Here is a 27,852-nt window from a genome sequence, read left to right as displayed (position 1 = left end):
TGATCATGAGTTCAAACATGGAAATATGTATGATGGGCCCCACCAAATCAAGGGTCTAGATGGACATAAAAAATATCACACAATGTTCTTGATACTTTATAATCAACAAATGTGGACAAACAATCTTGTCGACAACAAATTTCGCGTAAATTCACTAACACGAAAATTCGAGGACAAATTACAAAGAAATTATAATTAGAAGAAAATGATACAACTTTCTACGATCCCCTGCATTACGCATGCGCCCCCTTATAACCTGATTTGACGTGAACAGTGGGCAACTTTACCGCTTTTTTACGTCAAATCACATAATAAGGGGGTGCATGCTTAATGCAGGGGTGAAAATATCATCGCCCAAAAAAATTAGAGAAAAGTACGGAATGCAGGTAAAAGTTTCGAGACATTATGGATTTAGGGTACTATTTAAAACAAGTATGAAACACGGCCGATTCTTCAAAATCGGGTGGGGAAAAGACCCTAATACCCTTCTGACATAATCATTAATGGTGCTAATAATCTTAAATTCATTTTGAGGACTGCCAAGAAGATAGGAGGTCGCTAATAATCTTCCCGTGTGTTCACATTAATAGGACTTGTTTATGACAAATATTGCGTGGTTTGAAGCAATCCTAGAACAAGCGTGTCCTTGTATCATTTTCCATTTTAAACATGTACCCTCGATAGCTTGTGCACAATCGCGATGAAATCCAACTGGCTTAGTGGGACTAGAAGGCCTTCCCTTCAAATGAGAAGAGTAGAAAGAAGAGTCCCATTAGAGATTAGAACACAGTGGTAGGGTTGTTCATTCAACAAGTAGAGGAAATAAAATAAATTTTACTCCTCCTAAACCTTACTTCCTTTCATTCATAAAGTCCAGTAGTCCTCGTCACTTCTTTCGATGGACAAACAGAAAATTGCCTGTTTGATCATGAGCATGAGCAACGACAGAGCATAGCAAATACTTGTCTATTCACCGCAGAAACAACTCAAAGAAGTAATTGCAAAATACATGAGAGATGTGTAGAACCTTATGCTTATATATCATTTCCCTACACACACACAGCTTATGGTTTCTGCCCTCGAGCGCATTTCTCTTATCTGGGCTCGACTCTTAACAACACTTCCTACCCGCTACGACAAGTAGGTCCCTCGAGCGCATGACTTCGACACACATTTAATGCATTTATATTGAAAAGATTTAGGGTGTGTTTGGCGTACCGTTTGAAATAGCGTTTAAAACGCTGTTTTGGTTTAAAACGGTGTTTTGCCAAACGGCATTTTCATGTTTGGTTGGCCAGATCAAAACGGCAAACGAAAGTATTATGTGTTTGGTTGTAAATGCCCCAAAACGGAGTTTTAGTGGTAAAATGACCAAAAAGGGCATTGTTTGGTTGGCTTCAATGTAACTCCACTACTCTCTCATTAGGCCCAATATTAAAAGGTTATTAGGATCTCATTCAAACATTATTAAAATTTAACATCATTGCCAAAAAAATAAAATAAAAATGGCTATACCTTTGGGGTTATTCTCCTTCTTCTTCTCAACGGCCGGATTTGACGGACGAGTGGAGGCGCTAAGGCAGTGAGGCGTGAGAGGGTTTGCAACTTTGCAAAGTAGATGAAGAAAGTAAGAAACTAGGGTTTCTTTTAATTCTTTTGTCTTAAAAAAATTAGAATTAAGAGATCATATAATGATATCAACAGCCCCTTGTTTTGAATTAAATATGGGAATTGATATTTCCGCTCCCCTTTTAGACCAATCCACTCCAAGCCAGTGGATTGGTCTAAAAGGGGATCGGAAATATCCAAAGCATAGGGAATTGATATTTCCAACTTGGAGTGGATTGGTCTAAAAGTGGAGCGGAAATATCAGCTCCCTTAAATATTAACAATTTAACAAATTTGTGTCCTCAAGAATGATATTAACACCCCCAATTTTTGTATATTTGACGTAACACATAAAATCACACGCATATACGTAAAAATGAGTTTTGGTGAGGGCAAACATGTAAAAACCCATAGCCCAAAAACTCTGTTCAAAACGGCATTTTGCAAACGGACCTCCCCCCTCCGTTTGTAAAACGCCGTTTTGAGGGTTCAAAACGGTGTTTCAAAAGGTGGCTGCGCACCCAAACACTCCCAAACGGCCGTTTGGCCCCAAAACGGTGTTTCAAACGCCAAACGGTGTTTTAAACGGTACCCAAACACGCACTTACACTCTTAACAACAACTGCTCCTTCCATCGGCTCAGTCAGAGAATCTGTTATTAGAAGCATGCATTTAATAATGACAGGCATACCTTTATTTTGTCACATCAGAGAATCTGTCTATTTTGTCAGATCAGAGAACATTTCTTGGTTTGCTTATGTTGTCCTTTTTCGGTTTGAATATTAAGAAAATATAATATGATGCCTGTTTTAAATTCTGTTCTTTTAATTTATTAAGGCATCTACTGCACCTACTTACTACATAAAGTAAGGAAGAAGGTAGTTGCTGACTTGTGATTGGCTATACTAGTATTTACTTCACATATGTAAAGTGTCATATCCCCCACCCAGCCCTCTTCCTGAATCCTGTCATTATTTTTTTAACCTATTTTATACAGATACATCATGCGAATTGTCCACCCATTTGCACCCTTGACCACACCCTTTCTTGTGTATTTAGGACTACTCTTTTTACACTAGAAGGGTTTGACCCAAGGACGGAAAGAGGCGAAAACATCACTTCCCTTACTACCCATTTTATAGCAAGAAATTTTGTCATCTGCTGTTGCCCATAACTATAAGGTTAAGTACATAAAAACTTATTAAAAACATAACAAGGAAAAACTAACAGCCCAAGTAACAGCAAAGATCTACTTAATTTGCAGCAGTGACTACTCGATCCCTTAAATGTCAAGGTCATCAGAAGATGGCTGGCCAGGAGTGATGAGTTCGACAGACTTGGTTGGCAAGTCAAGGGCCTCGGAAGATGGCTGGGCGTTGGAAGATGGCTGGCCAGGAGTGGTTGGCGAGAAGGCGGAGCTCCATATATGGAGCATTGCTCCATAGACCAACACCAGTGGCCAGAACAAGGCGGTTACGGCGATGGCACCTCTTGTGAGAATGACAGAAAATACGCGTAACGTGGCTTGATAGATCCACACCAGCAAGTCCTTAGCCTGTGTAGTAGAAATTCTACAGCCAAGTATAGCAAAGGTAGGAATAATGCAAGGGATGTATGAAACAATGGATATCCATACTTCTGATTCTTTATATAGAAGAATCGACAGCAAAGAAGATAAAGATAGAACAAGTAGCATGAGGAGCAAGCGATCAATGAAATGGGTTGCTTTATAAGAGCAGACGGCAGTAACCATAAACAAGGAGATTAAGACCAAGGCATATACGAGAGTTTCCAGTGGTCCATTCTTCGTAGATTTGAATTTTTCCATTAGCGAAGGTAAGTTTGTTGTGAAGTTGATGATAAGAGAGAAAATCAGCTGGATCAACATACTCTCTCTCTCTCTCTCTCTCTCTCTCTCTCTCTCTCTCTCTCTCTCTCTCTCTCTCTCTCTCTCTCTGTGTGTGTTGTAGAAGATATGAACTCAGTCTTGCTATTCCTTATCTGTCTGTTGTCTGTTTCAAACAAAAGTAACGGTCTTTTGTAAAATTATATGGAAACACTTCAAAAAAAATCCATTGAAAACTTACCACTTTCTTTTGTAAGAAAAGATCATCTTCATCCACATTTTTTTGCACAAGAGATGAAGTCGATCTAGCTATTTCAGCTATATATGTTGCCCCCACGGTAATTAATGATCTTTTGTAAAATTACTTGGAACACTCACAAAATAGAAAAACACAGTGAAAACAAATCACCTTTTCTTCTTCTCATCGATATTTATTTTTCTCGTTTCTTTTGCAATGCCATTTTATAGATAATCTCTAGCTGGCTACATTCCACGAAATTCTAGGGGTGCAACTTGGGTTCAACCCGATTTTGGCTCAGATTGGGTTGGGTTGGGAAAAGACAACCCGATTTAATTTTGGGTTGTGTTAGGGTTCGTCTCAAACCCATCCAACCCGACCCGAGTTGCACCCCTACCTCGGATAGTTTTATCATGAATAAATTCACATAACACATAGGAGAGACGACAACGAAACTATAGACAATGATGCTTCACAGAATACATAGAGGGAAGGAAAACCTTCAAAAATTTATTCAGCCAAAATACGGCAATCCTTCAAAAGCTAATAATATATATGTTCTTCTTTTCTAGAAAAATGAAAAAAAAAAAAAAAAATCCATTCAAGAAGGTTCTGTTACTAACATGTTTACTTCCATTGTGGGTAATGTATTTGGTTTCAAAGCCCTACGAGCTCTACGTCTGGAGGATCTGCGAATTCCTCCTCCATATGTCAAAACTTTCCAAGTCCCACCCCACGGCATCCAAGTTGTGAGAGATAAATTCTGAGGGTACATCACATGGTCAGATCATGCGACACAGTGCAAGGGTTGCGGCCCTATATCATTCATAAAGAAACAATCGAGTAGCAACAGGACCTATCGCAAATATGGATCCAAAGAGTCCGATGGACTATCCAAATCCGAACTTTAATGGACAGGACCTAGACACACTACTAGGATGCATGGACATTTTAGATCCAGATCATAGGATCCGAAAAAGTTACCGATCGGATCCAGTCATCCAGACAACTATATCTCGAACTCCTCACAAGGGGCCGGGGCCGGTACGTTCGACCGACCACGTTAAATATAAAAAAAAGAAGAGGAAAACCTAGAGCCAATCTTGAAGCGTAGTTTGGACTCACCATTAGAACCCCAACATGAACACCACGGCTTGACTAGATCTAGCCGAGGAGCGATCTTCCTCCATTTTAAGAGAAGCCACAAGGGCGAGCCCCAGAGTCGGCAACAAGAACCAACCCCATCAAGAGGGTGAACCTTTGCTGAAGCTGGAGTCAACTACTTCCTTTGATGCTAACGACTTAAGGAAGTGGGGGGGGGGGGGGGGGGGGGCGCAATATATTAGAGTGAAAATCCGACCTCCAATAGGTCACCGCCATGTGGCGCGGAGCTGATCAATGGAAAATAAAATTATGGAAAGGAAAATTCCCTCAAGTTTTTTATGGGCTTTTTCTGGATTTTCTATTCCTTCGGTTTGGTTCACATTCATCAATTTCTGGAATTTTAAATTCCTCGGTTTTGCTTCATCTAGCAGCAGCACTCCTCTCTTTCTCTAACTCAAGGAACAGCAGCACAAGAGGTTGATTTCACATCCAAATCATCAGCGAGGATGGTTTCAGATGATGATGATGATGGTGCTCATCAACAATAAGGGCGGTCTTCAATGCAAGTCAATAGGAGTCTTACATAGGTGGCCTCCACCATATGCTGTCAGGTTATCTCAACCCTTCATCTCGAGGGCCCTACCTGAAGTGGGCAGTGTCCTCAAATTTGTCTAGACAAGTTTTTTCTTCACCTAGAAAGTAGGTTGTGACTTTTGACAAGGTTTAATTCATATACGAGTAAACCCTAACGCGCTTTTCTTTTCACTTTGCTTTTTGAGTCAAGGGACAAACAATTCCATGAGGTTGGCTTGTTGCCACCTCAGATTAATTAAATGAATAAAACAAAATCTGAGCCGGCCCAGGCGCAAAATTTCTTCTCGATGGCCTCTCTATATATATGTCTCGGCTCTAAGCCTCTAATCTCATCTAATTCTACGAAGACAAAACTCCAAGATTTCGAATTTGGAGTACGTGGAAATGTTGGTAAAGGCAAGCCTTTCTTACATGTTCAACTTTGCCGTAAACCTTCCTTTCTTGATGCAACAATTCAAATCTACAGAGCAGAGGCTACTGATGAATCTTACATTTCTCTGGGTCTTAATCTCCTTCGTTGTCTGCACCACCGCCTATTATGTTAAGGTAACTTGTTTCGCACATAGCGTGAGACTCATCACGCTTGCTCTCTCTTTATCTTCTTTACTCTCGATTTCTGTCTATGATGAATTCGGAAGATGGATAGTTATTATATATATCCCTTGTGTTCTTCCTGGCTTTGCTTTATGTAAGGAGCTAAGTAAAGAATTAGCTCGCCTGAGAATTTTTATTTCACAAGGACGGCCTGTACTCTCCCACATGGGCCTATCAAGGCGTGATTTCCTACCCCTTTTTACGGCCTACAATGGGTTTGGCGGAGGCCCACTCTTTTCTGTCATTCCCACAAGAAGAAATGCCACCCTCTTTTCTATCATTCCCATAACAAGTGCCATTACCCATCACACCTCTCTTTTGTTCTCACCACTGGTGTGGGTTTATCAAACCCTTTTACTCGGTGTTTTCCGCCGCTTTCTCTACTCAGCGGGTCTACTACTCTGGTCAGACACCAACACCAAGCTTTGTTTAATAATGAAATGATAAAAAATTATTAAATGGATTAAATTCTACAACTAAACTCAACTAAACTAAGCCTTTTACCCAAACTAATAGGGGCAGGGTAATGAATCCTTAGAGAATTAAATCGATTAAATTCAAAACTCAAAAATCCTTCAACGCTTTAAATATAAAAATATCCAACATTTGTATCGTCTCAGCTATCAAACAAATTCCTAGACACGCATATGGGAGCATTTTTCTTCTTTGTCATCCGTGACTCTTGTCTCTGACTTTCAACTCTGAACTTCTTTTTGGAAATAAAAAGAAAAAAAGTGGAAATCACCCATTATAAATTCGCACCCCTTCAAAGGAGGCTATGTGGCAGACTTTAACACTTTTTATAGCTTTAAAGGGGTGCGAATTATCCACAAGTGGTGCGAATTGTCCACCCCTTTCCGTCCTTGACCAAACCCTTTCTGGTGTATTTAGGACTACTCTTTTTCCAGTAGAAGGGATTTGGCCCAGGGACGGAAAGTGGGTGAAAACATCACTTCCCTTTCCCATTTTATAGCATAGAAATTTTGTCATCTGCTGCTACCCATGACTATAAGGTCAAGTACATAAAAACTTATTAAAAACATAACAAGGAAAAACTAACAGCCCAAGTAACAGCAAAGATCTACTTAATTTGCAGCAGTGACTACTCAATCCCTTTAAACATCAAGGGTGTCGGAAGATGGCTGGCCAGGAGTGGTGAGTTCGACAGAGGTGGTTGGCACGTCAAGGGCTTCGGAAGATGGCTGGCCGGGAGTGGTGAGTTTGAGAGAGATGGTTAGCACGTCAAGGGCGTTGGAAGATGGCTGGCCAGGAGTGGTTGGCAAGAAGGCTGAGCTCCATATACGTAACATTGCTCCATAGACCCACACCAGTAGCCAGAACAAGGCGGCTATGGCTTTGGCACCTCCTGTGCGAATAACAGAAAAGACGCGTAACATGGCTTGATAGAGCCACACCAGCAAGCCCTTAGCCTGTGTAGTAGAAATTCTCCAGCCAAGTATAGCAAAGGCAGGGAGAATGCAAGGGATGTATGAAACAATGGATATCCATACTCCTAATTCTGTAGACAGAAAAATCGATAACAAAGAAGATATAGATAGAACAAGTATCATGAGGAGCCAGCGATCTGTTAAATGGGTTGCTTTATAAGAGCAAACGGCAGTAACCACAGATAAGGAGATTAAGAAGAATGCATATACGAGAGTTTTCAGTGGCCCATTCTCTATAGATTTAAATTTTTCCATAAGCGAAGGTAAGTTTGTAGTGAAGTTGATAATAAGAGTGAAGGTCAGCTGGATCAACATATTGAAATCCATTATCTCTCTCTCTCTCTCTCTGTTGTAGAAGATATGAAGTCGGTCCTGCTATTTCCTGCCTGTCTGTTACATGTTTCAAACAAAAGTAACGGTCTTTTGTAAAATTACTTGGAACACGGCAATCCTTCAAAAGCTAATAATATATAAGTTCTTCTTTTCCAGAAAAATGAAAAAAAATCCAATCAAATGACTAACCTGTTACAGTCTCCCCAGTCAGTCCTCTATCTCTTTTTTCTTCTTCTTTTCCGCTATATTTGCTGCACAAAATAACATGATACAAAACCATTAATGACCATGATAAAACAGAGACACAAAAATCTAATAAAAGATAAATATCTTAATGATCATGCTTCTTCTCATGAAACCGAAACACAACAATCTAATAATAAAATAAAACAGAAATAACAAAGCATATAGAAACCACTACGTAATATGGGAAATAAAAAAAAAACGTTTTTTTTTTCTTTCATGTTCCCCTCACTCCCACTCTCAGCAAATTTCTTCTCCCATCAATCTTCTTCAACCGCTCCCAGTAATATTTCATGGAATAATTTTTTATGATTGCCAAACATGCCTTTAATATGTTAGGAGAATTAGGGTTTAAGCAAGGATGCTTAAAGCATTACACCCAAGGTATCTAATTTGGAATACCAAGTTTGTTGCCTCCAGCCCCTATATATAGAGATACACTAGGGTTAGAAGAGGTTAATGGGCTCCAGCCCAAATGGGCCCACTACACCTGGTCCATTACCTATTGGGCTTATATTAGAACATACATGGGTTATATGATATACCCAACAATCTCCTCCTATGTTCTACATATAGCACAATCCAATAGATAGATAATGTGATGTCCAAACAAAATTATTGAATCATCCATATCACCATATCAATAAAGATTTGTAATCCAACTGAAAACAAAAATACTTTAAAGAATAACCAAGAGTTTTAGAAATAATCTAAACTCAAACATAAGCAGTTTTATATGTAGGTGAACTATTTTATCAACGGAAAAGAAAATAATAGTTCCACTGCACTATAAGGATTCACTCATCAAGTAAGTCATCCTCATCAAGATCCAAATTGAGGCAATCTCCTCCATTTTCGCCAATTCCTGTAAATTATCAAATATGAATTTTATTAAAAAATGAATCCAATCATTTGTGTATTTTACTAAAAGTATCTAGTTCTACCAGAAGAACTTAGTACAATTTCATAATAGCTGAAAAATAAATATCAATATCAATAAGCATCAATGTCAAGTTTCAATCAAGAACCAGACCTAAACAGTTTCTTTACAAAGAACCATTCCATGTTTCCATTTGGAATGTTACAGGCATCATATCCAAATTGAGTTAAGCTGTATCATCAAGTTTGGAATGAAACAACCTTTCCCAAGAAGGACATGTCATCAAATGTGGAATGACATAAAGATAACTGTAAACATCATTGAAACATATCAAGTGCTTATCTTGGCCAAGATAGGGAGATTCGAAAAATTCAAAATAATATGAATGTAGGTTAAGACACGTCTACACAGTCTTTAACCCCATCTCCCCCACAGTTTTGAATATTCGATCTTTGTTCAGTCCCTTCGTAAGAGCATCGGCCATATTATCCTTCGATCTCACATCAACCAAAGTGATAATACCTTGTTCTAGAAGATAATTCAGCGTGGCATGTTTCAGCCTGACATGTCTCCTCTTACCATTAAAGAGTGAGTTTTTCACAATCGTAATTGTAGCTTGATTATCACAGAACAAACTTAAAGAGTTAATCTTTAAATGGGTCAATGGAATGTCCAGGATCAGATCTCTTATCCACTCTGCTTCATCTCCTGTAGAAGCTAAAGCATAAAGTTCCGATTCCATAGATGACAGAGCAATACAAGTCTGTCTTTTTGACTTCCATGCAACAGCGGCTCCACCCAGTGTAAAAACATAACCACTGGTAGATTTACTGTCTCCTAATTCTGATCCCCATGATGCATCAGAATACCCTTCCAGGATAGGAGGATGGCCTGTATAACATAGAGCATATCCTTGAGTACCCTTAAGGTATCTCATCAGCCTCATAAGGGCATCCCAGTGCTCATGGCCAGGATTACTAGTGAAACGACTCAGCATGCCAACTGTAAAGGCTATGTCTGGTCTAGTGCAACTCATAGCATACATGAGACTACCAATCAGTTTAGAATAATCTAACTGATTCACACTGTCTCCTCCATTAGAGATCAGCTTCTTGGTATAATCAAATGGTGTCTCAATCGGTTTACACTCACTGTATCCCCATGTAGAAAGTAGTTTTTCAATATAATGGGCTTGGCTAAGAGTAATCCCTTGCCTTTCAAAACTTACTTTCATACCAAGAATGGTGTCAACCACACCAAGATCTTTCATGTCGAATTCTTGAGCCAAAGTGGTTTTCACGTCACTCACTACAGAGAGATCGGAACCAAGAATCAACATATCGTCTACATACAAACAAATAATCGCAACCTTATTCGACACAGAACGATAGTAAAGGCATTTATCTGAATAACTGGTCTGAAAACCAAAGCTCTTTACTACCTTGTCAAATTTTTGATGCCACAATTTAGGTGCTTGTTTAAGACCATACAAAGATTTGTGTAACTTACAAACTCTGTTCTCGAAACCTTCCATGACAAACCCTTCAGGTTGGTTCATGTAGATTTCCTCTGTGAGGTCTCCATTAAGGAAAGCCGTTTTTACATCCATTTGATGCACAACATACTTCTCAATAGAAGCCAAAGCAAGAAGAATTCTTATCGTTGCCAAATGACAGACCGGTGAGTAAACATCAAAGTAGTCTATCCTACTGACTTGTATATAGCCCTTAGCTACTAAACGTGCTTTATACCGAGCTATGGATCCGTCAGGATTAAGTTTCTTCTTCAAAATCCACTTACAGCCCACAGTCTTAGCCCCTTTTGGCAAATCGACTAGCTGCCAAGTTTGATTTTGTAGCAGAGAGCTCATTTCATCATCAATGGCTTCTGCCCACAACAAAGAGTCCCTAGATCTCATCGCTTCCTTATAGGTTGATGGATCATTCTCGACATGGTAGGTCACAAAGTCCTCACCAAAGTTCTTGGGTACTCTATCTCTTGTAGAAACCCTTAAAGGTTCTGATGTAGAAATCAGTGTAGGACAGGTGTCAGAAGTATTCTGTTCAAACTCTACATGCGATTCTGTAACCATCTCAGTATCGCCAGGTAGGTTCAAACCATGATCTCTGAGAAATTTATTCTCAAAGAATACTGCATCTCTAGATTCTATAACCAAATTGGTAGATAGATCCAAAAACCGATCAGCAGCACTATCTTCTGCACCACCTAGATAAACACAAGTGTTTGTTCTAGGTCATACCTTAGGTCTCCTATGGTCTTGTATCCTCACATAAGCAATACAGCCCCAAGTCTTAAGAGTGTCATATCTACAAGGATGTTTATGCCATAACTCATAAGGAGTAGTGGTCAACTTAGAGTGGTGTACTCTATTCAGGATGTGATTTGCAGTTAAAACTGCTTCTCCCCAATAGCTAGTAGGCATGCCAGCTGTCAATAACATAGAGTTTAACATTTCAGTTAACGTCCGGTTCTTACGTTCAGCTATGCCATTAGATTGAGGTGAGTAAGGAGCAGTAGTTTCAAGTATTATGCCCTGAGAGGCACAGAATTCCTTGAACTCTGTCAAAGTGTATTCTCCTCCTCGATCACTCCTAAATCGCTTAATTTTCAAGTTCAATTGATTTTCAACACGATTCTTGAAAATTTTAAATTTATCAAAAGCTTCATCTTTCGATTTTAGGAGATAAATATGACAATATCTAGAAAAATCGTCTATAAAAGTGATTAAATACTTCCGACCACCTCGAGTAGTGAAACTTTTAAAATCACAGAGGTCAGAATGTATTAACTCAAGAAGTTGTGTGCTCCTAGAAACCGAACGAAAAGGTTTTCTAGTGATGTTGGTTTGTGCACACACTTCACATCTGTCAAATCTAATCGATGTATCTAAAGGTATATTATAAGTGTTAGCAAGTTTGACCATTTTTCTATAGTTCACATGTCCCAATCTAGTGTGTAATAACTGAGGATCAATCAAAGTGGAACTAACCTGACTAACGGTTTCATTTGCTAAACTCAGTCTATACATACCATCGATTAAGAAAGCACAGCCAAAATAATAAGAGTTAACAGTTAAAGTTACTCTACCACCCAAAAAAGATGAACACATGCCAGCATTGTCTAAAAGACTAATAGAAATTAAATTCTTTTGAATAGCAGGAACTACTTTAACATTTTTTAAAGTTAGTATTTTACCTGAAGAAAGAACCAGGTTCGTAGTTCCAGTGTAAGTCACATCTGCCTCAGCTCCACTAGCCACTGTAACGGTCTCTTTCACGCCAACAGCATCCGTAAGCAGTTTCTTCGAGTTGCAAACATGGCAGGTGGCTCCTGTATCTAACCACCAGTCTGAAGAAGTACTGGCCTTACCATTGCCTAACATGGCAATAAAACTCTTAGGCGCAGCACTGTCCACCATCATATGAGCTTCCTTTTGTAGTGTGTCAGATTTAGCCTTCTTAGGTTGTTTACACTCTGCAGCAAAATGACCCCATTTCCCACAGTTGTGGCACTTGCCCTTCTTTTTCTGAAAGATAGTCTTTTTGGCCTCCAACTTGGGATGGTCACTTTTAGGTGACTTGGATTTCCGAGGAAATTTCTTGGGATATGTTACCGCGTTAGCAGCAGACTGTTGCTGTCTAACCATCTCCAAGTTATTCCTAGCTCGATTCTCATCTTCGATTCGAATGAATCGTTTGAGATCATCCAGTCCCACTTGCACCTTTTTCCGATACATCTCGGTTTTGAAAGAGTGCCATGCAGATGGTAATTTATATATAATTGCACCCACAAGAAACGAATCACAGACAGCTATTTTTTCATTATTCAACTTAGATCTCAAAATCTCTAGATCAGTAACTTGAGGAGTGATTTCCTTGTCTTCTTGAAACTTGAAATCCATGAATTTGTCCACCAGATGGGTCTTGGACAATTCCTCCTCCTTCTTGAATTGAGCATCTAAGTTGTCCCATATTGCTTTAGCAGTGTTAAATTTACTATAAGTTTCTGCAAGACGATCTGAAAGACAATTCAACAAGTAGTCTTTGCAGAAATCCTCATCTCTAAGCCATTGAGATTCATCAACGTCTTCATCCGTCTCAGCAAAGGTACTCAAAACAGTGTAAAAACAGTTCATGTATTTTAGACTGAATTGAGTCTTTCGCTTCCATGAGGTAAACTCAGATCCACCAAAGGAGTGAAGTTTGACCATCTCAAAAGGCATAGAGATCTTTTCCATCGTATATTTTAGAGGAAATAAAAATTGGAAAGAGTGCACCTGGATGGGAGATGCAGAGCCAAATCCAAGAAAGCAGAGAACTAAATCCAAGTTGAGCTCCAAGAACCAAATCAAAGCCGAACGCCAAGAAACAAATCCAAGACAGCTTCAAGAACCGAATCCAATTTTGATGTGATACTGCCCACTACAAAACCAAGGTTCGACCTCCACAACCAATGGGATGGTCTTACAAAGAGGGTTCGGCCAATTTTGGTGTAGCCCAAGACAAGCCTTGATCAATAGAAAAGCAAACAACAAATCCTTGCCAAGTGAAGACAAGGTCGGCTCTCATAGCAAGAGAGAGGTGGTCGTTGGTTTTCTTGGGGAAATAATCCGTCGAACCAGATTAATATTCGCCCCTTTTGTTTCTGATCCACCCCACCACCAGTAATTAGAGGAAGACTCCAATACAGCCACAAAGGAGTTTTTTTTTTTTCTCAAGAAAATCCGGTTGGAAATATACGGGTGAGAGAAATTGATGAGAAAGCAACAAGATGAGAAAAAAGGCAGTGAGATTGTCCCCACTTTCACACGAGAGAGACAGAAGTCGTTGCCACCATTAATTAATTCCAATCACCTTGAGCAAGCAAGACAAAGAAAGAACCTGATGTTCTTTTATCACACGAGAAAGAGATGTGCAGACGTCCTTGCTTTTCCACGAGAGTTAGGCAATCCCCTTTTCGCCCAAATCGATGGATTTTAGAGAAACCCACGACCGGAAATTAGAGACGGCCACAAAATCGATCCAAGAGAGGCAAGAAAGATACAGATGTTTTCTTTTATGGGAGTTAGAGAGATCCAAAAAAAAATTGAAACCCTAAATCTTAATGCTTTAAGATTGTTAGGAGAATTAGGGTTTAAGCAAGGATGCTTAAAGCATTACACCAAAGGTATCTAATTTGGAATACCAAGTTTGTTGCCTCCAGCCCCTATATATAGAGATACACTAGGGTTAGAAGAGGTTAATGGGCTCCAGCCCAAATGGGCCCACTACACCTGGTCCATTACCTATTGGGCTTATATTAGAACATACATGGGTTATATGATATACCCAACATAATATAGTATTTTTTCACGAAAAATCAAAGTTAACAAAACAGACTGGAGAAAGACACCAAAAACACGCTTTGCTTTCCGTGTATAATCTTTGGTGGATGGGACGTCCCTTAGCGCTTTAAGAATGTCAGATCTTCATCGATCTTGTTGCCGCATGGTTGATATCAAATCCGTGAATGGATGAAGAAGTAAATGCGCCCCTTTTCATCACTCGAGACACCCTGGGTAGGTGGCATAGATAGATCAAGAAAGCGCGTGGATAGGAAATAAAAGAATTAAATATACTAAATCCAAAATCCAAAACCCTCTTATATTCTCTGTATCCAATTTCCTGATCTCGATACCCTAAACCCAAATCCTTTTCTTCTCTCAATGCATAGTCACTTTCTCCTAGGGGTGCAATTTGGGTTGTGTCAGGTTGAGCTTTCGCGAAAAAATGAATTAGAATCACCCCGAACCCGACCCGATTTTTAAGGTAAAAGCTCAGCCCTAATTCCCAAAACTCTACCGGAGTTGCAGTTGGGCTTCTCCCTTCCTTCTTCCCCCAAATCCCCCTTTGCTTGCTGATTTTTTTATTTTCTTCTTGCATCTGCTGAAGAAAAATATACACATAAAGGTGCTGAGAAAAATATGAATTCCAGAAAAACTTCCATTTCAAACTTTCCCAAAAACTTTATTCAACCAAAACACGGCAATCCTTCAAAAGCTAATAATATATATGTTCTTCTTTTGCAGAAAAATGAAAAAAAAAAAAATCCATTCAAATGACTAACCTGTTACAGTCTCCCCAGTCAGTCTTCAGTCTCTTTTTTCTTCTTCTTTTCTTCTTCTTCTTTTCCGCTATATTTGCTGAACAAAATAACATGATACAAAACCATTAACAAAGCAAATAGAAACCATCTTCTAAAATCAACAGAAACAGAAAAAAAAAAAAAAAAAAAAACATTACTGAATTTAAACAAAGAAGCCTTTTTTCTTCCTGAAGGAACTTACTCTGCACTGCAGTGTTTTTATAGGCCTGAGGTGACAACAAGTCCAGCACGTTACCTTAACTCAGCTATTTAGAAGGATATTCTCTTCGTGAACCAACTCAGCTGCAGGCAACTTTTTTTTATAGGCCGAGGTGACATCAAGGGCAATTATGTATTTTCATTGCCCAATTTGTGTTCCGTGTGAGATGATGCTGACGTCGTAACCAACGGTGAACCCTGAAAGGCTTCAATACCTAGAATAGTCAGTAAGCCCATGAATCTTGAGAAAGCTCATAAAGATTTGTTATTTTGTTGTGGGGTCCAGCCCCATTTGCGTACGAATCAGCTTACCGTGGTGAGAGAACCTGGGCGTACGAATCAGACTGATGAATAAAAGAGTTTTATATGGCGGCAGACGGTTTCACACGAGAGAAAAAACCTCTCTCCCTTGATTTTTATCCAGGAACACTTTTCACAAACGTTTTAATATTCTTCTCCGTTGAAAAAAGTGCAATAAGCTTTTGTAATCTTTTCTTTTCTTTTTAAAATGTTGTTTTCACCCCTTTGAAAAGTCAACAAAAGAAGTCCCTTATTTCCCTTCATATTTATTATCTCTACCCTCCCCTTTTTAGTGGCTAAACAACCACAAAACTTGTCAAATTTACATAGGGCATGCCCTTCAACCCCAAAATTACATTTTTGCCTTTTCAAATACGCATCCATCTCCCGAATGGCAATTATTGCCTCAAACCAAGGGCTATAAAATGAACGGCTTACATTTTAAAAGCATCATCACAGAACAACTCGCAAAGCACACGGATGTCCCTCAATTCACATCAATTGACGATCTTTGTTCTCTTCCCTACCCTCAGTCCATCACATCTGTATCATTTCCGCCAAATTTTATACTTCCTCAATTCACTCTATATGATGGCACTGGAAACCCACGTCACCACCTAAAGTCATTCTTAATCAAATGCATGGCCATACAATATAATGATGCACTCCTCTTACAACTATTTCCCCAAAGCTTAATTGATCTCGCCTTCAACTGGTTCACAAATCTCCCCAATCAATCAATCACCACTTTCACTCAATTAGGTCGACTTTTTACAGATCACTTCGCATATAACATAGATACTGAAGTTACACTTGAGGATCTCTTAAACACTAAACAAAGACACGAGGAACCATTTCTCAAATTTTATTCTAGGTGGCGAACACTAGCAAACCAATTGCCAGGCGACTTTTCTGAATCATTTCTTATCTCTACCTTTATTCGCTCTCTTATGCTTGAATTTAATTTCCAACTCTCAATCCTTTGTCTCACCTCTTTTACGAAAGTCATCCAACATGACACTGCTATTCAAACAGCCTTTGAAGCTAACAAGACCTTCCCATTTCAACCCAACATCAATCTATGTCTTAAAACTCACCCTCAATCACATGCAATTAATAACATATGCCACCAACACTCACATAAACCTCACCAAATTCCAAAGGAAAAACCACCTCTTAAGCCACTCAATATTAACTACAAAGATCTCTTTCATACTCTTTTATCCCAAAACTTGCTCCAACATCCCAATATTAAGCCTAATGCACCTAAACATAAAAACTACCAAGAAAATCACTATTGTCAATTTCATAAAACATCTGGACACTTAATAGAAAATTACATTTCCTTTAAGTACTTTGTACAAAACTTAATCGCTACAAACAAACTCTCCATTGACCAAGGCACCTCCCCAATTGATTCATCTACCCTTATCCAAACCATCCCGAAACAACAATCGGAATTAGCAACCCAATCAACCTCAGTTAACACTCTAAGACTCTATGACTCAAATATACATTCACCCTCTTCTCATTACTCACAATCCCAACCCTCCTTTACTTCTCAGCCTTCCACACAAACCTTGCAAGCTACTCACACACAAACTACTAGAATTTATGTCCTTCACTTACTCCAATCGTCCTTAGCCCATAGGTCTACATTCAATGACTTACTCTCAAACACCTTTGTTTCGCCGGCTATCACACCATCTGCTTTAAAAAATATTACAAGCTTTTCTTTAGATTCTTCGCTTCGTCCTACAGTTAATAACATCCACATTGTGCCACGGCCACAACTACACACGCATGTTCCCAAATCTACTCCCTCGCCATCTACTCTACAAACTACCATTAAACACGACCATAAACCAAGTCAAAAGAAGAACACCCAACAATCACATATCTTGTCTACTCATTCCACACAAAGTCATCCTCAATCCACCTTTATCCAAACTTCAAAACCAAAGATTTTACCGAGGACCAACTCTAAACGTCTTAAAATTACCTCTCAAAATACTCACAAAAATCAATGCACACTCATAAGACCATGCTACAACTACAGTTCCACAGGCTACCACTGCCCACATTTTATCCCTCCATATTATTGGTCTCGCTTTTCCTTTCCTTCATCTGCTATTTCACATCCACTTCCATTTCCTCACTTTCCTTTTACTCGTCATACATGCATCCACCATATCACATGAGTCACCCCTATGCTCATTCATTACATTCGTAGTACTATGCCATTACTCTTTATATCATCTCTGTTATGGGCACATTTAATGTTACTTGATGTTGGTATACATGCCATACTGTATGCTCACTAATTTATATTGCTTGCAATCTACTGGAATTACATACTATCAAGTTGCTTCGGATAAGTACAATCATTGTTATAAAGTCATCTTCGCATCATAAACATCTTTTCATCGTACAACTCATTTTTCAACTGGGGCAACCCACTACTTTATACAAGAGGATCATGCTCCTCACCTTGCTACCACATTACAAAATTCATATTTTTGCTTTCATTTACATTGTTTTCTAAAATTGCATCCATTGCATTTACGACGAGACGGATAACTAGAGATAGCTTTTATAGCTATTCTCACATATCTCCCTTGCCATATCAAAATGAAGACTATACAGGTGTCGCTGTACGCTGCTGCTCCAAGTTTTCTTTTCTCCTCTGTTTACTTTATTTACCCGTTTCATTTATTCCTCTCCTACTTTCCTTATTTATACCACCCATTTCTACTTTGCGCCTATCTTCTTGGCTACCCCATGTCTTCACGGTTTTAAGACTCATCGGTTCTGTACTTTTCATGTTCCCCTCACTCCCACTCTCAGCAAATTTCACTTCTTCAACTGCTCCCACTAATATTTCATGGAATAATTTTTTTATGGTTGCCAAACATGCCTTTAATATAGTATTTTTCACGAAAAATCAAAGTTAACAACACAGACTGGAGAAAGACACCAAAAACACGCTTTGCTTTCCGTGTATAATCTTTGGTGGATGGGACGTCCCTTAGCGCTTTAAGAATGTCAGATCTTCATCGATCTTGTTGCCGCATGGTTGATATCAAATCCGTGAATGGATGAAGAAGTAAATGCGCCCCTTTTCATCACTGGGTGATGGATGAAAAGGGGCGCATTTATCATTTCCCAAAAATAAATGAGAGTGACGAAAAGAATAATAAAGGATAATGATTATTTTGATTCATGAATGAAAGAAGAGGAAAGAGAGAAGATTGAGCTTTTGTCTTTTTTGTCTTTCTTTCTTGCTTGCTAATGAAGAAAAGAAAAACGGTTTCTTTCTTTCTTTCTTGCTTGCCAAGGAAGAAAAGAAGATTGCGTTATCAACCCTCTAAATGGGTTATCAAACTCAAAATAGGTTATCAACCCTCTTTAACAAAATTTTCAAAAATGGCGAAGTCCTGGGTTTGACTCAAACCAAGAGCTATAAAATGAAATGAACGGCTTACATATTTTAATTAAAGGGGGTTCCACTATTCGGTACGGAACGCAACTCATTGTATGTACCAAAATACCCTCCACTAGAAAATCATTAGTTATATAGATATTGGGCAATCATAAATTCGCCCCCTTCTAACCATAGGATGATCCGAGCCTCCCATTTGATGGGCCACAATGCAAATAGGTTGTGCCCCAAAAATCATTTCCATAGGATGATCTTAGTCGTCCGATCTATAGAGGTTTGATTATATGGAGGGCACAACCTATTTACATTGTGGCCCATCAAATGGACGGTTTGGATCATCCTATGGTGTTGGCTGTACAGTCCATGTTGAAAAATAGGGGGGTGAATATTGTAATAGAAGGGGACAAATTTAACATTGCCCTATATATTTTTATTCCTTTGTCTCTGGGTATTCCTTTGTCTTTGGGTGTTGTGAACCATCCATGTAAGGGCCACAGGTGGAAGATTAGAATAGTCCTACGAAGGATAGTTTTTTTGGGGCACGGCCATTCTGCAGTGGAGTCTCAACTTTTGAACGGCTTGGATAATTGAAGTTATAATCCGCTTTTTTGAGAATTATACGGGACCTTTATAGTGCCGTTTAAAAAATACAGCCGGGCCCAGCTTTTCGATGATCCAAACCATTCATTAGCCGACCGGACCCAGCTTTTCGATGATCCAAACCATTCATTAGTTGGACCCAACGTAAATGGGACGTGCCTTGAAAATCACCCTCATAGGACGATCATAACCCTCCCATCTGTAGGGGTTTACCTACGGTGTCATCACTCCACAGATCATAGGGTTTAGATCATCCTAATAAAGATCAATATTTTGGGGTAACTTCTCAAAGATCCAAGCCATTCATTTCTTGGCAAACACCGTACAAAAAATCTTCTCCAACTGATGATCCTAGCCACTCATAACATGCACTTTAATTTGACAAGAGTTTATTAAAAAAACAGCAGAGAGAGATGTGAGGTTGAGGATTGCTCAATGCTACTGATCTTCTTGTGACCTAACCCTAAGACCTGAAACACTTCAACGGACGGTTCGATCTTATTCATAACTAATTGTGTCCCTAAAAACAGATTTTGTCTTAGTCATTTAATTCATCTGATGTGGCATTCTCTCATGCAAAAGTCCGTCGCAAAGTGGCTTTCCATGAAGTATCCTAGCAAATCCCATTTTTATATTTTTATTTATTTTCTCCTAGTTATGCTTATCTTTTAGGAGAACTTATATGGTGGGCAACTGTGAAATTGTAAAGGGCGAGAAAACCGTCTCCCCCTTGATTTTCAATCCAAGAGAAAGCCCCTTTTTTGACTTTTTCTTTGTTCAAAAACCAAGACAGCACGTTTTTTTGTCTCTTGCCATCCTTTACAATTTCACGGTCGGCCTGAGATAAGTTCTCATCTTTTAGAGTATTTCTTCTTATCTAAATATTTTAGGTAGTAGATTTTGACTAGGAATAAAACAAAAGTGGAAACATCCGCAATCACAAGTATTGATGTTTTTTTCCTAGTTATGCATTCATCCCCGTGATGTGGTTCAAAGTGAACATGCTTTCTTCTTATGCAATCACAAGTAATTGATGTTTTTTCCTTATGGTCGTCGAAGAGAAACCCACCACTCTTGTCAAAACGTTTTTTTGTCTCTTGCCATCCTTTACAATTTCACGGTCGGCCTGAGATAAGTTCTCATCTTTTAGAGTATTTCTTCTTATCTAAATATTTTAGGTAGTAGATTTTGACTAGGAATAAAACAAAAGTGGAAACATCGCAATCACAAGTACTGATGTTTTTTTCTTCCCCATGATGTGCTTCAAAGTGAACATGCTTTCATTTTATGCAATCACAAGTAATTGATGTTTTTTCTTATGGTCGGCATTTATTCCACTCTTGTCAAACTTCTAGGATACTGACTCGGTGCCTCTCTTTTCAAATTTCAACGACATTAACTCAGACCGTTTTCTTGCTAGTGGGCCCTACCAAATGTGCTTTTATCATAATCTTAAAAAATTATTAAATGGATTCAATTCTACAACTAAACTCAACTCAACTCAACTCAACTCAACTAAGACTTTGACCAAAGTCAAACTAGCAGGGGTTAACGACCATGATAAAACAGAGACTCAAAAATCTAACTGCAGTCAGTCTCACTCTCACTCTCACTCTCTCTCTCTCTCTCTCTCTCTCTCTCAAATATGTGAATGGCCCGCCGCCTGATGATGTATGATCTGGACCATTCATCTACTGGGCTTTAGCTGGTCTTAAATTGCACCCGTCGGACGGTTGGATGATCTTGTTTAATTGTTCAATTGGTGTTCTGCAAATGTAGTATTGGAATTTTGAGTATGGTCTATATGAAAGTTCTGCCAATTGGATGGTCAGAATGTTTCGATCCAAGCTTACCTAACCTAAAAAAAGAAATAAAATCATGCCATTTCTTCCATGAGAACATATGATTGGATATGGGCAATCGGATATGAACAGTTGGGGATTTAACATGGGGCTCACCTTCTTGACGGCCCAGATCAATGATCAGAGAACCGACATGTCCCACACCTGGGTTTCGTCCTGTGGGAGCAACCTCCATGCTTTAAACATTATCCATTGTTGAAGTGTCAATGAATGGCAATCATATTTTAAATTGATCTTTGTATGTGTTAATTGAGCTATGCCTGCAGATGAATGAACACACTAGAGCTCTGGATGTCTAAGATTGTTGTCAGTTCATATATGATTGTGTTTTCAGTGAAGGAATTTTTTTTTCCTTGAATCCCTAATTTGCAAAGTATTTTCCAACTGTTATTTAAAATTATGAAATTTCCAACTTTTTAGAAAATTTTCCAAAAGAAATTCCTCAACAGGACAAAGTCCGTTTGGATGCACCAAAAAGCTGGAAAAACAAAGTAAAAGAACACATTTTCCATTTCCAACTACTGTTTGGTTGACATTTTTACGATTCACATGGCAGAACATGTTGGCTGTAAACTTTCCAAATGCAAGCCGTTTTGAACTATGTGAATCTGTATTCCTTTCCTTGTACTTGTACATTAATTCTATATTACGTGGGCCCACTGTTTAGATGGCAAGAAAAACATTTTCGATGGAAATTGTTTTCTTCACCCTCTTCCCCCTTCCCTCTACATGAGCTGCCGGATCTATTCAATTTGTATTCAAAACTCAATTCCAAATACAAATACAAACTGGGAGGTAATTAATTCTAAAATCATGGATTTTTGCCTAAAAAATTGTAGCCAGAACATTTCTAACATTTAATAAAAAGAGAGAATATTTTTGGAGAAAGAGTGTGTGTTCTTTAAAGTTATGGAAAAGGCATTTTTTTCAAAGGCATTTCCTAGCTCACAACAGGAGAGAAGAGATGAATTAAATGAATAAGACAATCTGCTATGAAGTGGTTGTTTTCTCTTGCAAAAGTGGGCCGTGAAATGGCTTTTTGCGAAATTTCCAACACAAAATCCCATTAACAAAACTAGTATTTGATGACTTATTCGAATTTATTGCTAAATCATAATTCACTAACTGGCGTTTATTTTTTAGATTAAGGATTTATAGGTAAAATCATGGTGGTGCAATTATCAGTTTATCAGCAGCCAGCCAAAGATTAACAGCTTAACCATATTTTGATATTTTCTCTAACCCATCTTGTCTTTTAGTGTTTAAAGAGCTGTCAAAAGGTTATTACATTTCCCTACCAATACTCTTATATTTATTGCCAAAAGGGGATCCAACAAATGGGATCTCTACACATTTTCATTGTAGCTGCCCTGCTCGGTGGTACTCTACCTCTCCATATCATTAATTTTCCTTAAATATAAAGATCTTTTTCCTACAATGTGCCTTCCATTCGGATCCGGACCATAGCTAGGTCCAAATCACGACCTAAAATATTTTCGAAGCTTTCTACAGGGATTCAATGGAGACATTCCGATCCAACGGCTAGACCCAAATCCTGTCTGTTAAGGTTTTGGATCCACCAGACAAACAAAATCAATTGTATAGGAGACGTTTGTTTGGATCCAATTAACGTTCGGATCATTTGGATCCATAGCAGTAGGAGCAAATGAATAGTTTGTATCATCACAAAGAGGTGCTCGCTACTTTATTAGGATTTCTTGGACCCCTAGTAGTCTTTACATTTTTTTCAAAGAATCGTGGTCATGTGCATGTCTTTTAGCAGATCTATATAGACAGAAATGTATGGACAAAAACACAAAACAAATACACTTACATAACACATATACTTATGAAGTCACACTTTATTTCATGCATAGACAGTTCTCATACATCACTTCCCTTTCCCATTTTATAGCATAGAAATTTTGTCATCTGCTGCTACCCATAACTATAAGGTCAAGTACATAAAAACTTATTAGAAACATAACAAGGAAAAACTAACAGCCCAAGTAACAGCAAAGATCTACTTAATTTGCAGCAGTGACTACTCGATCCCTTTAAACGTCAAGGTCATCAGAAGATGGCTGGCCAGGAGTGATGAGTTCGACAGAGATGGTTGTCAAGTCAAGGGCCTCGGAAGATGGCTGGGCGTTGGAAGATGGCTGGCCAGGAGTGGTTGGCGAGAAGGAGGAGCTCCATATATGGAGCATTGCTCCATAAACCAACACCAGTGACCAGAATAAGGCGGTTACGGCGATGGCACCTCTTGTGAGAATGACAGAAAATACGCGTAACGTGGCTTGATAGATCCACACCAGCAAGCCCTCAGCCTGTGTAGTAGAAATTCTCCAGCCAAGTATAGCAAAGGCCGGGAGAATGCAAGGGCTGTATGAAACAATGGATATCCATACTCCTGATTCTCCATACAGAAGAATCGACAGCAAAGAAGATAAAGATAGAACAAGTAGCATGAGGAGCAAGCGATCAATGAAATGGGTTGCTTTATAAGAGCAGACGGCAGTAACCATAAACAAGGAGATTAAGACCAAGGCATATGCGAGAGTTTTCAGTGGTCCATTCTCCGTAGATTTGAATTTTTCCATTAGCGAAGGTAAGTTTGTTGTGAAGTTGATGATAAGAGAGAAAATCAGCTGGATCAACATATTCAAATCCATTCTCTCTCTCTCTCTCTCTCTCTCTCTCTCTCTCTCTCTCTCTCTCTCTCTCTCTCTCTCTCTCTCTCTCTCTCTCTCTCTCTCTCTCTCTCTCTCTCTCTGTTGTATAAGATATGAAGTCAGTCTTGCTATTCCTTATCTGTCTGTTGTCTGTTTCAAACAAAAGTAACGGTCTTTTGTAAAATTATATGGAAACACTTCAAAAAAAATCCATTGAAAACTTACCACTTTCTTTTGTAAGAAAAGATCATCTTATCCACATTTTTTTGCACAAGAGATGAAGTTGATCTAGCTACTTCAGCTATATATGTTGCCCCCACGGTAATTAATGATCTTTTGCTAAATTACCTGGAACACACAAAATAGATAAACACAGTGAAAACAAATCACCTTTTCTTCTTCTCTTCGATATTTATTTTTCTCATTTCTTTTGCAATGTCATTTTATAGATAATCTCTAGCTGGCTGCATTCCACAAAATTCTAGGGGTGCAACTTGGGTTCAACCCGATTTTGGCTCGGATTGGGTTGGGTTGGGTTGTGTTAGGGCTGGGAAAAAACAACCCGATTTAATTTTGGGTTGTGTTAGGGTTCGTCTCAAACCGATCCAACCCGACCCGAGTTGCACGCCTACCTCGGATAGTTTTATCATGAATAAATTCGCATAACACATAGGATGAGACCACAATGAAACTATAGACAATGATGCTTCACAGAATACATAGAGGGAAGGAAGACCCGAAGAACCAAACATTTTAACTGCAAAAAACATGCAGAAAAATGCTGGAAGAAGGGCCATGAGGTTGTCAATAACTGTATTTACCACGTTTTTCTTAACAAGCTCCAATCTACCAAATGTAAAGTTCAGAATAGTCCCACAATCCATGAAAAGAATTAACCCTCTCTCTCTCTCTCTCTCTCTCTCTCTCTCTCTCTCTCTCTCTCTCTCTCTCTCTCCTTGGTTAGGGTTTCTGAAACGCATATCTTCTCCACCGTTTTTTCTTCATTTTTTGTTTCTCCATATGTGAGAGGGCCATCGGGCTTTTTCCCCTTGTTCTTTGTTTTATTTGTCTGGTGAGGCTAGGGGTCATGGGGATACCAGAATCTCTAGCAGACCTTGCACTAGACCTAAAGAGGAAATACCTAACCTCACCTCTCCTTTACCAGGTGTGATTTGGATTTTTATGGTGGTGGTATTTCAGTTCGTGGTGTTCTCCCCTTTATTCCTTCAAATAATTGATTAGGACAAGAATATCAGTTTCTTGTTAATGAGTTCTTTTTACTTTCTTCTCATTCGATAAGTTGCAAAAATGGACAAAAGCAATCGTGGAAACTATACATCTGAACCCATCGATCCCTCCCTCCCTCCCTCCCAAACTCTTTCTTTCCCTTCCTCCCAAACCCTAGCTCGAGAATGGCAATTTCTAGCATGAAATACTAAATCCAAAACCCTCTTATATTTTCTGTATCCAATTTCTTGATCTCGATACCCCAAACCCAAATCCTCTTCTTCTCTCAATGCATCGTCACTTTCTCCTAGGGGTGCAATTTTGGTTTGGTTGAGCTTTTGCTAAAAAATGAATTAAAATACCTCGAACCCGACCCGATGTTTAAGGGAAAAGCTCAGCCCTAATTCCCAAAACTCGACCGGAGTTGCAGTTGAGCTTCTCCCTTCCTTCTTCCCCCAACTCCCCCCTTTTTCAACTCTCCTAAACCCTAACCTAAACCCCTTCACAATATCCTTTTTTTCGTTGGATGTGGATGTCCAAAAATACTGAGGACATTTGTATGGAGGTCCCTTTGTCTGTAGATTTTTTATTTTCTTCTTTGCATCTGCTGATTTGTAGCTGTTGAACGTTAGGACTAGTGGAATTTATTGAGGCTGTACGTGGGAAAATATACACAAAAAGGTGCTGCGAAAAATATGAAATTCCAGAAAAACTTCCCTTCCAAACTTTCCCAAAAAATTTATTCAGCCAAAACACGGCAATCCTTCAAAAGCTAATAATATATATGTTCTTCTTTTCCAGAAAAATGAAAAAAAAAAAAAAAAAATTCCATTCAAATGACTAACCTGTTACAGTCTCCCCAGTCAGTCTTCTGTCTCTTTTTTCTTCTTTTCCGCTATATTTGCTGCACAAAATGACATGATACAGAACCATTAACAAAATTAACAAAGCAAATAGAAACCATCTTCTAAAATCAACAGAAAAAAAAAAAAAAAACATTACTGAATTTAAACAAAGAAGCCTTTTTTCTTCCTGAAGGAAATTACTCTGCACAGCAGTCTTCTGTCTGTTACCTGTTTCAAACAAAAGTAACGGTCTTTTGTAAAATTATATGGAAACACCTCAAAAAAATCCACTGAAAACTGACCACTTTTTTGTAAGAAAATATCATTTTGATCCACATTTTTTGTACAAGAGATGAAGTCGATCTAGCTATTTCAGCTATATATGTTGACCCCACGGAAATTAATAACCTTTTGTAAAATTACTTGGAACACGGCAATCCTTCAAAAGCTAATAATATATAAGTTCTTCTTTTCCAGAAAAATGAAAAAAAAAAAAATCCATTCAAATGACTAACCTGTTACAGTCTCCCCAGTCAGTCTTCTGTCTCTTTTTTCTTCTTCTTTTCCGCTATATTTGCTGCACAAAATAACATGATACAAAACCATTAACAAAATTAACAAAGCAAATAGAAACCATCTTCTAAAATCAACAGAAAAAAAAAAAAAAAAAAAAAAACATTACTGAATTTAAACAAAGAAGCCTTTTTTCTTCCTGATGGAACTTACTCTGCACGGCAGTCTTTTTATAGGCCTGAGGTGACAACAAGTCCATTTGAGATTATGCTGACGTCTTAACTGACATCGTTTTATAGGCCTGAGGTGACTTGCAAAATCCAGTCTCTGGTGTTCTCTTTCTCTCAGCCTCCCTCTCCACTCATTAAACGACAAGTCATACGAATCTGATGTCACACCGACATCTCCCTTTTCTCCTTCAAATAATTGATTAGGAGAAGAATATCAATTTCTTGTTAATGACTTCTTTCTTTCCCTTCTTCTCCAAACTCTTTCTTTCCCTTCTTCTCCAAACATCTCCCTTGATTTTGGGTTGGGGTGCAATTTGGGTTGGGTCGGGTCGGGTCGGGTCGGGTTGAGGTTTTGGGAAAAAATGAATGGCAAACCAAGTACGCCAGGTTGGTGTGAAGAAAGCATATAATGCGATTAGGGCAGATTGTGTTTTGACCTTTTATATAGGGAAATGATATCAGCACATCCATGTTTTAATAATTGCACTTACCCATCTTGTCTTTTATTGTTAAAAGAGCCGTGAAAGATTATTACACTTCTCAAAATGCTCCCATCATCCAATTACATGGGGCCTCACCCTTTTACATGGGGTTGAGTGGAGATGGTTGACCCACCTTATCAAAATTACAGGATGTAAAATGTTGGGCCCCCACCCTATGCTAGGATTTGTATTCATACGTACCCATGTATTTTTCATTTTTTTCATAACTGCAGTCAGTCTCACTCTCTCTCTCTCTCTCTCTCTCTCTCTCTCTCTCTCTCTCTCTCTCTCTCTCTCTCAAATATGTGAATGGCCCGCCGCCTGATGATGTATGATCTGGACCATTCATCTACTGGGCTTTAGCTGGTCTTAAATTGCACCCGTCGGATGGTTGGATGATCTTGTTTAATTGTTCAATTGGTGTT

At 38.8% G+C, this 27,852-nt stretch overlaps 1 long non-coding RNA gene across 1 annotated transcript; it reads right to left on the bottom strand.

Annotated features, from left to right (window-relative positions):
* Window positions 1-7,106: 7,106 nt before the first annotated feature.
* LOC143889668 (uncharacterized) lies at window positions 7,107-15,308 on the bottom strand. Its single transcript, XR_013254901.1, has 4 exons — window positions 15,235-15,308; window positions 15,015-15,090; window positions 7,955-8,016; window positions 7,107-7,822 (listed from the first exon to the last, which is right to left on the bottom strand). It is a non-coding gene; the product is annotated as an uncharacterized LOC143889668 (long non-coding RNA).
* Between the last annotated feature and the right edge of the window lie 12,544 nt (window positions 15,309-27,852).

Source organism: Tasmannia lanceolata, unplaced genomic scaffold, assembly GCF_043159265.1.
Source record: "Tasmannia lanceolata isolate RefF3 unplaced genomic scaffold, GAP_Taslan_0.1 ptg000013l, whole genome shotgun sequence".
NCBI lineage: Eukaryota > Viridiplantae > Streptophyta > Magnoliopsida > Canellales > Winteraceae > Tasmannia > Tasmannia lanceolata.
This window is presented reverse-complemented; position numbering and strand designations above follow the sequence as displayed.